Below are 15,385 nucleotides of genomic sequence, written 5' to 3'. Positions count from 1 at the left end.
TTCAGCTGCTTGACAGGGCTTGGACAAATATATTGCCCTAGGCATGTAAAAATTTCGACCGGGCATGCTTTTTTTTCCGCCATATGCACGACACGGTCATACAAAAAAAAATTTCAACATTTCCATTTATATTGTGTTTTTTCCATCGTAGATGATGCAGGTGTTCACATACACACATGCGTGAAATTCCGCAGAATTTCTTTCGTTGGAATTCATGATGATGTGTAGTCAACGTATTTTGTTCAATTTTCAAAGTCCTAATATTTAGCAGCCAGATGCGGGTCATGGGCCCTTATGCAGTATAATGCAAGTGGGCTGTTTTTGAGAACGGAAAACTTCACTTCCAACGAAATAGTATATCTTGGTTGTATTCATGGGAGAGGAAAAAAAATAATTCATAGTTTCCATAAAGTGTCCGAAAGGGATAAAAAGTATGTGATCGATTCAAAAATGTTGGAAAATGTTTGTGTGCATTTCTCTTCTACACAAAAATATCGGAAGAAATACCTATCAAAGAAATATGAAACTTCTGCTGCCACCTATCAAATAAAAACGAAACTATCTGTTATAATTTCCTTCTGGTTTCAATCCGGTACGCAACGTAAAAATGAACAGAATATGGTATACGTCTAATAGTATATACTCACTGTTTTGATGCCGCATTCCACTGAAAATTTCGTGCGCCGAAATACCCATTAATATGTTTTTGTGTTCCCATTGAATCACTTTTTCTAAAAACCAAAAAGAAATTAAAAAAACATAGTAACCGGTATTTTAGAGCATAAAATTTACATCATATGCACCATGAAAATAAAAAAAATATATATGTGTATAGTTTTATGCTACTTATACTTATGTCGTTTACTTTCCTTTGGCATATCGGTGTTTGAAACTAACAACTATTTCATGTTGAGAACTATAACAGATAGTTTCGATTTTGTTCAACAGCTGACAGTGGCAGTCCTAACTTGAAGCAGTTTCTCGCATTTACATTAGGTCGGGATTACACTATAAAAGTTTGATAAAATCCCTTTTATAAAACTTGAAATATCCAGCCAATAAATTTCATAGGTTACATTCGAGCAAATGCAACCCATAACCTTACTGGTTGAATTTTTCAAATTTTATAAAAGAACATTTAGAAAACTTTTATAGCGTAATCCCAGCCTTAGCGAAGTATGAATATCAAATATAGAAAATCATAAGTTTGGAAACTTTCCTCTTATTGTTTCTCACCCCGGTTCGAAAATTATTTCTCCCATTTTTTTATGGCGGTTCCAGAAAATTTCTACTATAATAATCCGGTGTAGTATAATAATCCAGCTGATAATTGTTAATCCCACCCATTGAGCGAACATGAAGATTTTATTGCGGGATAATATAAATTCAGAAATTTATCACTTGTAAGGTTTGTTTGATTCCGCATGCGCACTTTCTAGTTAATAAAACGATATAGTCGTAAAACACATCCGAAAAAGAGTATGAAATATTCTTATCTTAGGGAGCAGAGCACACTTACTTCGACAAGGAGATTGGAAACCCTGCACATGCATTTTTCATTGAATAGTCTTCTCTGTGTCAAAGCAACCGGGTGTTTGCGCAATCGATACGATAGGGATCGATCAAATTGAAGCCATATAAGCTAAATATAGAACTTCTTTTATAATAAAATCTGTGAGTGTATCGTAAAAACTGTTTTTAGGACCTCGTAAACCCTATTCATCGCGACGTTTTCAACCTTTTCCTGGTCGATGGAGTTACATCCACAATGAGGAACGGCACCTGAACTGTCAATGTTTTTATAGCAGGGGTTTTATTTTTATTTTTTTGAAACGGAATATTCCGTCAAAAACGCGCGTCGTGTTTTCCTAATGAACTGTGAAATTTTATAGTTTTCATGTTCGTATAAACTTTATGACGTAGCTCGATATAATTAGATGAATAAAATCTAGATAGCACATGGGAGGAGATTACGGCACGTGATTTAGACCTGTACGACTGTGAGGTAGGACATTCTTCAAACTTCTTAGGCTGAACAGTCCTTGTTTAATATACAGTAGGTGGTGCGCAGCAGAGTTTCCATCCGGCCCGGGAGAAGTGTTCCGGCAGAAAATTATCAATGCCCACGAGAAAAACGCCTGGATGCCTGATCATATTTCCTTTTATAAAAATCGGAATCTATACGGGATATCACCCAAAATTTATTGCATGCAATCACCTAGCACCAAATTCTAAAATAACAAAGGAAGAGGTGATTTTGGCAAATGGAAAATGCAGATTTCATACATTTCATTGAAAAAAAAAAGGGGGGGGGGGAGCTGATCTCGGACGTTGTATGGGATTAAATGGCATTTTGTGGGGCGTTATATCGGATGAAATATAGCGTGGGATAAATAGGAACAAATTTTTGACTCTTTGTAATAGTTCCTCGTTGACTCTTTGTAATAGTTCCTCGTTGACTCGTTGTAATAGAATGGTTGCAATGAATGGTCGTTATAACGAGTGATCACACTGCATATTCGTGCGCATATATCTAGAAAAAAACACATTTTGATTACAATAAAATGTTGCAAGAATCACCTGATGTGAAAAGCGTATATTACGAAAAATATTGAACACACATAGACACTTGAGATTAATTTTATATTACTTGGCTAATCATAAAGTTTTTTACAAACCAAATTAAAAGTACTCAATATCTCTACCTTGAGATGCACGGCATATGTCTATACGGTAGTCAAATTCGTCCCAAACTTTTGCGAGCATGTTTGCATAAATTGCGATTGCATTTCTGTGGACTAAACGTGAAACTCTGTTGCGGATGCGCTCCACATTTTCGTCTGACATGCGAGGACGGCCAGGGAATTTCCCTTTAAACCGTGTGTCTCGGAATTGCTTATAAGCCTGATGCTCTGAGCGGTAGGAAGTTCAACACCCAGGGTATTGTCGACTAAAGTCCAGATACACAATTGTTACGGACCCACACTTCGCGAAGCTTTGAACACAAAACGATCTCTGTTGTGCAGTCGCCATCTTGACAAACACGGATGTGGCAGTCGAAGGAATAGCGCCTCGATATTTCCCTCTTTCTACCTATACATTATTTGATCAAAACTGATTAAAAGCTGAAGAGTTATGATTTTTTTTAAAAATCGGATGATTCTTTTTGAAACACCCTGTATTTTACGATACGTTAAGACATGTTTTTCGCGTCCTGATGAAGCATCCTGGTGTCTAAACTATAGACTAGTGGGTGAACAATCTTCGGATCTTGGTTTAAATGCGGCCGGCTGAGAGGGTCCATCCGGCTTGCGAAAAGCGTTCTAGTAGTAGAAAAGTACCAATACACTCAACACGATAAACCCCTTAGACTAACCATATTTATTTCATAAAAATACGGGAAATCGAGATCCATACGGGATGTCATCAATTACCACAAAAAATTTTCAAATGAAGTTGTCAATTACAACCAAGAAAATGGTCATAGGCGGGTAAAGTCAACGATATGGGCTACTTTAAAAGTTCGCCAGAGCTGAGCAAATGCTTGAAATAGGCCAAAAACTATAGGACAACAATGCTTTCTCGGACTCAACAATTACTTTTGGAATGTTTACTTCGTTTTCCGTGGTTCCCTAACAATGAGTTTTAGAAATTCATATGCCTTTACAATGGTTTGTCACTTCTTTAATACTGCCAAAATATGTATGTTTATTCCTTAATAATGGTTTGTCACATTTTCAATCCTCCCAGAAATTGAAGAAAACCCGGGCAGCGCCGGATATTAGGGCTAGCAAATAAATAAAAGAAAGCATTATAATCGAGTTTTTCCCGATATATATAGAAAAGATACAATAGAGACAATAATAGTAACAATGTACATATATATATGTTTTAGGCTCGTTTTGCGGATACAAAAAATCCAGCGATACCACACAAACATATAAATACGATACTCAATTGCTCCCAGGCATATCCCACTCGAAAAATATTTATTCCATTAGGCTTGTTCGCTCCAGTGTATAGGAGATACGATGTTATAACAGTAGGAAATGCGCTTATGTTCCAACTTATGGAATGCTTGCGCGAACATAATACGCATTTGTCACTCTCCGAGAGAGTATTCGATGGTGAATGGGAAAAGATAGTAATGTATAGAAGAGAGAATGGTGGTCGTCTCTCTTTCTCTGTCTCTATTTATATCTATATGCGTGTGTTCTCTCGTGCTGCTATCTTCCAATAAAAGGAAGATAATGAGTCCCCATCAGCAGAAATTCTATTCTGCCCACATCCGCTCTCGATCCGCTTTTGTCGCCTATTCCTTCAAACTCATCAGTTCTCAAGTGATGCCACAGATTTGCTGACGACGACGACGACGAGCTGCGTGATACTACACGTGATATTGATGAAGCATTGTGAGTGAGTGTGTGTGTTTAGATTTTTGGAAAACTTTATGGATTATTCAATCTCTTAGATGCGTGCTGCGAGATATAAATCACTATGTAACTTGGCGCAATAAATTTTCTACGGGTAGTGATAGATATAAATGTTTATTTCAAAATACTAAAGCAGCCCAGAAGCTCGCGAGAACTTTTCATGGAATTCTCAAAAATTGGAAAAACAAAATTTTACAGTATGGCTGTAATTTCCATTTTTATATACTGAGATGTTCTTTCCGAACATATCATCGGTGATAAGAAAAGGGAATTGAAATGTCGAATTACTTTTCCATATTGTTTTAAAAAAAACCCTTCGCGATCGGATAAGAACGAATTATTACAGAATATGTTCATGTGAAAAAAATAAGTCTTCATTTCAGAATAACAAAATATATTGTGCGAAAAGAACTAAGTGAAAACGTAGAATAGTTAAAATTATGTTCACACCGTGTGGCAGTGAAAATTTACATTATTCGGAATGTTTTCGACCTGTAGAAGACGATTATATCCAGGAAGAAGCCAATAAAATTTATTTTTATATCCATTTAACCATGAGGCTTCTCCTGCTGCTGTATTATTGGTTTCTTAAAAGTGACACGTGTATTCATCTACCAAGAGACAAATAAGAACAATCTTGGTCAACCAGGAAACCAATCAAAAAGAAGTGACTACTTCTGAAAAAATCCGAGATTTTTTTCCAATCTTACATACGCCATCTATTGGCAAGAAAATCTGATACTATTACTTAGCCTCCAGACCAACCGTGACCCACCCCCTCCCCGCTCTGTCCCCCTTGGGGACTACTATTTAACCGTACATGCACCCTCATACATATTCCTCTGCGGAATTTCTAACGCATCGGTACATGTCGGAATATGTGTTATTAGTGTATGTGTGGCCTCTAACGCATTTATGTTGCAAAGCTATGCTTGGTTCGTGTTGGCCATCGTCCGCCTTCCATATTTTGCATTGAGATGGCAAATGCTTGAATTTTGAATGCAAAAACATGTAATAGGACGTACACTAAGGTATCTGATCAATCTCTCGCATGTGCTGATCACTGAATTCTTATCGAATGATAGAATACAACCCACTAACTAACCATATGGGGGCTTGGTCCATATCCTACGAGATCCGGTCCTTATCCTAACCGTAACAACCTCTATCGGAAAAAAACTAACCACAATCTCATGGGGAGGCCAAGACCACCAGCCCCGGAGCCACGAAGGTAACTGGGTGCTACCAAATGCTCTCAACCACCACCTACATTCACTCGCCCAAAGTAAAAGTGCTGGACGAAGAAGCCTCAGACACAAACTCTCTAATCACCAGCCAACAATTCGAGGGCCAGCAAGGCCAGAGACGAAAATTTACAGACCATGAAAAAAAATGTACATGCCATATACTATGTATAAAATACCATGTCTTGACTGGCTGACTGATTCATCATCGCCGAGCTGAAACTATAACTATGAAATTTTGTGAGTAGTTTCATTTTTCATTTCATGAAGTAAAACTTATTAAGAAAGGGTTTTTCAAAATTACACTCACATAAGAGGGGTAATAAAGTGATATAGGGAAATCACACCAAACTAAAGCTACTGAAGCTATATAATTATGAATTTTGGTCAGTAGTTTTATTTCATAACGTAAATACTAATTAACTGGTTACTACTTAATTGGTTTTTCTCAATTTAGACCCCTAAAAGAGGTGCAAAGGTTACATAGAGAAATCACGCCAAGGCTAAACCGCTGATCTGAAGAATCACTAAAGAGGGACTCCTCAAAATTAATCCTCTAAGAGGAGTTCATAAGGAGGGGGGTCAAAGGATATTTGGGAAAATCATCGCTGAGCCCAAACCGCTGAAGATATAAATACGAAATTTGGTCAGTATTTAAATGTTGTATGAAGCAAGCTAAATGTTAAAAGTAACGCTTTTATTGCATCGCCAAGCAATTTTCAGATCACTAAAATTAGCGAAGCCGCAGGTAACAGCTAGTTTGTATCATAAAAATGGTATGTTCGTAATACACCTGAATAAAATCCATAAACAATATTTTCACATGTACTAAAAATTCCATGTAGTAAACAGCATCCATTCAGAAAAAGATCAGTGCCTAATTATTTTGTAAAAACAAACAAGGTGTGATACAATATCACCATTATTATTATTATTATTACTATTAGTAATAATTTCTCCGACTATCCGTCAATGTTTGCCTCCATAACCCTTACAGGAACTTTTTCCCACGGGTACACGGGAGAGATTAATGACCGAATCTGCGTCGTTGTCAACGGATGAGAAACAAAGCGAAAATAGTTTACTTTTCTAAGTTCTAGTGTAAATCGAACCCCGACGACGACGACGAACCTTAAGTCTTAATAAATGATCGCACTATATGTCTTACTCCTTTGTTTTCGTCCAGATCGATGAGGTGAATGAGGGGAACGAAACCAGTAATTGAATTTTACCCTATTAATCAAAGGGCTTTTTACTTCCGACTATTATAAGCCGCCCTTCACGTCCCCACTTCGCTCGCCTTTTCCTCAATCCCAGTGAAAATTCAATGAAGTTTTAGTGCTTCCTTTTCTTAAGAATTGTAGGGGTGTTGATGTCCTAAGCTCTTCTATCCACCCGATTCAAGTCTCGCGAAACGCTAAGTGGGTGGTGCTACTTAAAATTACTTGCCATGGTTCATTTATTATGAGAAACTCCAGTTTTTATTGGTTTTTATCCCTCTTACATCCCACTCTTCATCTTTCGAGCGAGTTTGCATTCGAAGTTATCCGGCACAAAAGTATTGTACTGCATCATTAGGGAAGCGGGATTAACTGTAACAATTGTAATCGTATTTCGATCGTTGACCATGATTCACTCGAGAGACAATCATCCCTGAGGACTATTTACATTGGGGGCTGAAGAATGAACTCGTTTCAATGGTAAGTATGCCAATATCGCTTAGAAAAAGGGAATGGTTGGATATTTACTACGGAATCACAAGCGTACACTGAATCAAGACTGTCAAAATTCTTGTCCATTCAAGCACTGTATCAGTTACGGTAAATGCGGTAAATCGGTTATACATAATAACCAGTTATTATGCGTGCCGGTGAATGACCGTAATGCCCAAGCGTCTTTGGTTAATTCGATGAACACTTGAAGTTTATCCTCCGTTTATTTGTAATTATTCATAATACTCTAATGTAATTGGTGAATCTGATAAACATGAAAAAAATAACCAATTTTACGATCGTACCCCGATATAATGATACAATATATGCATGAATCATCATGTACATTATATCATATAGTATAATTTACCATATTTACCAACGACGCGACGCTCGAGTCTCATGCATAATCGCCAGTTATTCTGTATAATAAACGGATTTATGATATTTAAAGGGTTTGGGAATCTTGATATACTAGGAACATCAGCATCATAAGAGAAATGTCGGTAATTATCCAAGGCACAAAGATATAGATCTATATCGTAAAATTTCAGTTTCCAATTTTGATCTTTATCGAGCCACGATATTGTTCTGGCTAAAAAAAGGCATAGTCAGAGATAAATAGATCTATATCGTGAATGTGATATATGCAATTACTTCAACTTTCGGACGATAGATGGCGCTTTTTCAGAATAAATAAATATAAAAGTCTGCAGTTTTCCAGTGGGTGGGGTTTGAACTCATCACCCAGAATTTTCCAACTCTGACTTCATGTCTTACCATCCCACCGTAACAGCACTAGCTGCTGGCTGGTATTATAACATTAATTTATTAGTAATTGTTTTTTTTTACTTGTATTTTTTAAATCGAGTTAAATTTATTCATTTTCACGTATACACAAAAATTACAAAAGAAAAAATGTGATAAAAAAAATCGTAAAGAAAAAAAATTAATGTATTAAAATTGATGAATTGCGTAATATATTAGTTATTTATTTAAAATTATTAATTTGCATTATAGAACAAAAAATACAAAATAAAAAATACGCAACACAAAAAGTTAAAATTCTTAAAATATGGTAAAAAAAATGAACAAAACATCTCGAAGAAATAATAGTAAAATAAGTAATTTTAATAAAAACACACATTATATAATATACAACACAAATGAGAGTAAATTTTTCTAAATTAAAAATTATGTGCAGTTATGAAGTGCCAATTAAAGTTACAATGGATAACTTCGTGCTCTCTCTTCTCCTAACGTACCAACATCTACGGTGTAAAGCACATACACATTAAAGATTAAATTATTCATGAAATGATTTTGATATATCAACATAATTTATTCTATTAAAATCAAAATTTAATATGAACAATTATTCATTCAAATTTTTTTAATTTCCATTCAAACAAAGAACTGAACACTCGACTTCACATTTTCTCCGAATTTTTATTTGAGGGCATACAATATGTTGATATATCAGCATATTGTATTGTATTCATAAACAGTATTTGATATATATCTTTCTCAGGTTCACGATATAGATCTATGTCATTTCCAGTATATAGCAAAAGCGTTTATTATTGCAAAAACTAGGTGTCTTTATGATGAACCTTCATCAAATATTATTCCATCTGGTAATTTTTATCGAATTGAAAAAAAAACTTTAAATAACACTATAACATATATGTTAAGTATATACGTCTATGTATAGTTTCCTCAAATATTTCTTTGAAACTAAACAATAGCAGTTTCTTCTAAACATTTGGAACTGCATCTCATAAAATTGAGGGTGATTCTAGAACGTACCAAAGAGCAGTCATGCAGCAAAATGGCGGAATGGTTTTCGTTTAAATCTGGCGAGAGAATTTTGATTAAAAAGGTAAATTGATGAATTTTTAGTTTTCTTTTTTAACTTGATAAGATAAGAAACAATAACTGAAAAAGAAAAGATCAAATAACGGAAAAATTATAAAGTCATATTTTTGAATTTTGAAGCCTAATGCTTTTCACCTTTTGACGTCATAAAAATCCGAGCCTTACTTATCATGAAAAATTTGGCTTCAAAACACTTTTTCAGTTCGTAGATTTATGAAAAAACAACAACAAATTATTGGAAAATCTCTTCAGACGTAAAATTCTGAAAAATCCCGAAAACACTCTTAACGAAGAAAAACAGAAATATAATCTAAAAGAAACATGTCAAAATTAATTCTCAATAAAATGATAGTGATTCTTATTCTTCCGCAGTTCGTGAACGCAGTTTTTAATTCGTACATACTCAAATATTCGGTACACGTGTGGTTGAAATCACAAATGCATACTCAAGTATTCAATAACTTTCTCTTTTTTTTCGAATACATTTCAATAAAACATTACTTATAATGAAACAGGAATTAGATTACATTTTATACATTGATAAACACTTTCTTTTATATTAAAGGTTCCAGAACGTATCGCTACTTTCCCTGCGCCACAAATAATACTTGGGAACATTTCATGAATTTCTAATAAAAAGTTTCATCTTTAATTGCATAATAAAATACGATTCCGAAATGCAACAGTTATGCATAATAAAAAACAATAATAAGATCTCGCAAATGCAATATCATTTGAAAGAAGTATTAGACACAGAAAAATATGTTTTCTGATTCTAAAAGATAATTCATGACAACAGTTTCAATATTTCACTAATGGAAAAGTTTTTTAAATAACGAAGATTGAATACATTTTATGATAATAATTTCCGATTTTTGATACGTAAGTAATAAATAATATTTTGTTTCATATGCTTTCTCTTTCCTCTTCATAAAAAATTTACCGGTTTATTTACACTGTTTTCTCATACGGATTGTTTTCAATTTCAAGTTTGCTTTTTTCCATTTCTCAAGTTTAATTCTTCACTAGCATTTACAAATATCTTAAAACTAGCATTTTTTTTTTCAAAAATAATGCACTTCGAGTTCATTAATTATTAATAAAATTTACTCGTACTTCAAAACGATTCGATGCATTTTAAAAGTTTCTCTTTTTCTACATCAGGCACCTTCACCTTGTCGCTCGCGAGCACCGCGGTGCTCTATGAAGGACCGATAGTGCTCTATGCCCCCGATTTCTTGTTCGCGAGCGCGAATGATCAACGTCCCTATCAACACTTAGTTCATATCGCATTTCAAAGATTAAAATCATCCCTGATTCCATGCATTCGTACGTCAAACTTGCTTCAACCGCGCTCTTCTTTTGATGTACAGGCAATTGCTCGCGGCTAGAAAAAGGTCGAAAAGACCTCTGTTTTGCATAGAGTAAAACCTCTCAAATCCGCACTCCTCGGAACCCAGGTGATTCCGGATTGTAGAACAACTTTTGATTATTTCCCACTTTTTCATATTTAATGCAGCAATATGCCTCTCTGACCATTTCAATTCCTACTTCTCTTTGAAAAAATAATAATAAAGCAATATATATGCGTATAGTAATAGATTATTAAATTGATACCATAATTTACAATTTACGTACGATTACTAGTTATAGAGAAAATAAAATCTTTTTTTAAGGTGTCCGATTACGTTCCAGAGCACTTTTCTGTAAAAAACGGTACTGCAGTGCATTTCATTAACACTTCATGACAGAAAGTGTCACAAAATGATGGAAACTAATGAATTTTGGACTACCTATGTCATTTTCATGTCACATTTTATGCAAAATTCGTGCGTTGTTCCAAAAACAGGATTAAAAAATATTCCATAAATGAAATATTTTGCAATTTTCACAGTATATTCAGCTAGTAATGGTGCAATATTTGAAGTATTGTATGATATGCACATAAGTTACACCCTAGTCTGTTAATGTACGTGTGGATTTTTTGAAATTTCATTCTACATATCGTGCATAAAACACTCCAATTAGACAAAAATATGCGATATAAACCTCAGATTTCAGTTCATAAACTTAGCAATATATAGCAGAATATTAAATTAAAATTTCGTAATGATACAATGCATAGATTTTTAGAAATAATGTTTCAAACTCTAGTAAAATGTCAAAAATAGCATTCTTCGTTGAACGCGTTTGAAGTTTTTATTCACTGATTACTTATATGTAAAAACACAACACTAAAATGAACGTAACTTGAGTACTAAACAAAACAAGGCTGTTTTGGAATCACAAAGAATATATTATATGTATTAAAATAAATGACACATTTAAGTTGAACACGATACTGTATCTCAATAATTTTTTCTAACTGAAAGTATGATTTTATAACCAGTTGTTGAAATTTGTGCTCAAACAAATCCAGGATTTCACAATGTTTATGATAAGGCCGTGATTACACTATAAAAGTTTCACAAAAGTTCATTTGTAAAACTTGAAATATGCAAACAATAAGGTTATCAGTTACATTTTAGCAAATGCAACCGATAACCTTATATATATATATATATATATATATATATATATATATATATATGTTGGAGGGACGCCTCCAACCAACAACGCCTTCTATTGGTGGTGTTGCCTCAACCCGTTCAAATTACTTGTCCACCCATCCATACTTACCACCCATCCATATATATATTGGTTGCCTTTTTCAATTCTTATAAATGAACGTTTATAGTGTAATCCCGGTCTAAGAGACGTGCATAGAAACTCAAATCAAAATAGAATCCCTGATGAGAATTTAGCCAATCTCGATGTCACAATTCATAGGATTTTACTTTTTTTCACATGAGACATTGGATCGATGTCTTACCATGATGGGTTTCCCCGGCCTCTCGACAGGACCATTTTGACATAACAATCTTCTGAGGGCCCCCCCTCAACCAACAACGCCTTCTATTGGTGGTGTTGCCTCAACCCGTTCAAATTACTTGTCCACCCATCCATACTTACTCATGGAAATCACAGTATCAAATCTAGGCACTACAGGGGACCCTCCATGCACTGGACGCCTCCAGTCCGTGCGTTAAGACGGCCCTGATAACCAATATATTGGAATGGATAGAATTTACGATAACGAAATAAGATACTTCTGCTGGTTTTGTATCGTCACCAAAGACACTCGATAATAACTAAACCTCACAAACCCCATGGGAAGTCGTTCGATTCCCTTAAAGTATATTTTATCAATAATCCCTGCGTTTCAATTATTATAATCGGAATCCTAGACTCGATGAGAACTGTACTGAATATTTTGTATTCAAATACACATCACCATCAGCTTGAAATGTTTGCCTGGATAGCGTAACGTTCTCTCTATTGACACCATCGAGACTTACAATCGCATAGGACATCATCATGTGAGTATATTCCAGGAAATCATTTCGATTTCTGAAGCTCTGTGTATTCAATGCAGACTAGACCATACACTTTTAGTGTATGTAATGGTATATCTCTGTTTTCCTGACCTGCAGTGCATTATTCGATACACAAGTCCTCATACAAATGCAGTTATGTCGAATAGTGAATTACATTTATTTACTTGAACAATACATTTTCAATAGTTTAACTTCGCGTATCGGCTAACTTCAAACATTTTCCTTTAATTCAGTATGATATACTGATATACTAATGCAGCAGTTCTCCTGAATGAGCATGTGCCTCCAGAGATGTGTTTCTAGAAATGCGAAAATAGCATGTGCATTTCTAAAAATGTGGAAGAGGTATGCGTGCGTGTGCCCTGCCTCTAGATATGTGCAGAATTCTGGCGTATCCCTAGAAATACGCGGGAGTCGTGCGTGTTCGTAGAAATGCGTAGGAAACTTGCGTGATCCCTTCTATATAGACCCATAACAAAAATATTTCCTTCTTACATTGCTTTGCACTCATTCTTTCCGATATTGCTGATTACACTGGACAACAATGAAATTGAGTCCGTCATGGAAATATATAATTCCGAATAATTTTGACCTGCTGAACACGAGCATCTTCTTGAAAAACTGTTATCGACTCTTTTATTTTTTGAGATACTACCATGTATTAAGTGTGAAAAAAAATGCTTTACGAGCGGTATCTGTGGACAACAATGAAAATGCATCCGACATAAAGCACATGATTGTGAATGGTTTTGACCAGCTGAGCACAAATATTACCGTCAACTATAGCGTATACTTGCAATTTTATCTATTTTTGTCGTGTTTTTATGTAATTATAATAATATGGTGTCTTATAATGTTGTTTTAATACCATTGTGTCACAATGTATTGAACATTTTTCATATCATATTAAATGTTCAATTACAAAGAAAACCGGAGCCACTACAGCTTTTTTGTGATGTAAAAAATTGTCCTAACATAAAATATGTGTGAGAATTCGTGGGAGAGAGAAAGATATAGAGATATAGATAAGCAAATTCCGTAACTATTTTAAAAGTTCAGTACTATTCAAATTTCATTTATCCCAAATGAACTTGCAGCACACAATTTTTCTCGTTTTTTTTCTTTATTTACTTTCAAATTTGTGTTGCAATTCTTCGAACAACCTATATGCATTGTCTCTCACAACTGTTTCCTCAACAGGTATTGGCATTTTCTCTGTGTCTCAAACTAATAGGCCATCTCATAAGGAGTGAATTGATTGGATAAAATTAAGGATTTTTTATAGACAGAGAGGCCGCAACAGACCTACAACGGTACAATTATTCACTCGTTGCACTTCCATCATAGTTAGAAAAATTGATGGCAGATGACAGCACTACATATAACAAGTATTAAACAGTAACACAATTAACGCTAGGTGCACAACACGTACACGCACATTCCAACATGTACCAATTCGTTAGAAAATTAGCAGAGGAATGTGGATGAGATGCATGTGTGGTTTAGTAGTAGTAGTCAAAGACGCCGACGACGGTTTTTCAACTTCAAGACACAAATCCCATTTAAAAAAAGTCTTTTCCGCAGAGAGCAGGCAGACCCCCTTCAACACAGTACTTAAATATAATACTTATAGTATAAAAATTTAAACATTTACCATTTTCCGCACAAAATATGGCAGACAGCTGGCAGCATAAGGGGGAAAAGAACATAATTCTGGCAACAAGAATGTTTGACCGCGTATGCACACACATGTTCCTGCAGGTACCTAATTCGTGAAAATTCGCCCCCAGAGGAATGTTTACGAGTTGCGTGTACGGTAAAGTAATCAGAGAGGCTTCGTCTTCCGTTGAATTCAATGAAATTTCGAAAGCTAAAGCTCAATACCTGAATCCGCTCTGAAAATTAATGAAGACTTCGTTTTGAACACACCTTACAAATGAATATCCCAATTGCTCTATAACTATTATCTATTTTGTTCTGATTTCAAAAGTAAAAATAGGTAATAAAGAAAAAAATATATATTCCAACACACAACTGCGTTAAATTTGATGGAAACTTTCATTTTTGTTGTGTAATATAAATATTAAAGATATCGCGTCGATAAAAAATGGAGGTTTATACACTCGTCTACGAATTATTTGATAGGACTCTGATTGAACTAACCAAAGAGAGAAGTTACATCGATAGCACTGGAGAGAAAAAAAATTTATCTGTACTTGAAATTATGGCCCATTGATTATGATGAATAATGACGACACATAACCGATTTGTCATGTTTCTTAAGAGTGAGATAAGATATACCATTTATATTACGCTATAAAATGTTTCTTCTTTTATTTATTTTTATTTCATTTTTCGGATCTCTGAGATCAGCGCGGCAATAATCTTCCTTCGTGTCTTTCGAGAACTATAGAACAAATAAATCATGATTTGGAGTATGATAAATTGTTTTTTAAACATATCTTATCTGTTAATTACTTTTCATAAATTTTTCTGAACTCTTTCGTACAAATACGCGATTACTTGCAATGAGTAAACATTCAAAATGATTGATATTGCTCCGGATAATGTCTCTAACAAGCACTCGGGATGGCAAAGCACAAAGCCCCAATTTCAAGGACAACACAGATTTATTTTACAGAATAGCTATTTACACGTACTCACAAAAGCAGCGATTTTAC

The 15,385-nt window shown here is 34.7% G+C and overlaps 1 pseudogene across 1 annotated transcript in view; it reads right to left on the bottom strand.

Annotated features, from left to right (window-relative positions):
• Window positions 1–718, bottom strand: part of LOC149088615 (NPC intracellular cholesterol transporter 2 homolog a pseudogene) — a 62,050-nt pseudogene extending 61,332 nt beyond the window's left edge. The window contains exon 1 of the transcript XR_016195407.1: window positions 648–718. The product of XR_016195407.1 is annotated as an NPC intracellular cholesterol transporter 2 homolog a pseudogene (transcript). The remainder of the gene's footprint in view (window positions 1–647) is intronic.
• Window positions 719–15,385: the final 14,667 nt, after the last annotated feature.

Source organism: Pholcus phalangioides, unplaced genomic scaffold (genome assembly GCF_987345545.1).
Source record: "Pholcus phalangioides strain wild (caught in Gottingen) unplaced genomic scaffold, Ppha-v1.0 ptg000003l_1, whole genome shotgun sequence".
In the NCBI taxonomy this organism is placed as follows: domain Eukaryota; kingdom Metazoa; phylum Arthropoda; class Arachnida; order Araneae; family Pholcidae; genus Pholcus; species Pholcus phalangioides.
The sequence above is the reverse complement of the archived record's forward strand: the minus strand, read 5'-3'. Positions and strand labels throughout refer to the sequence as shown.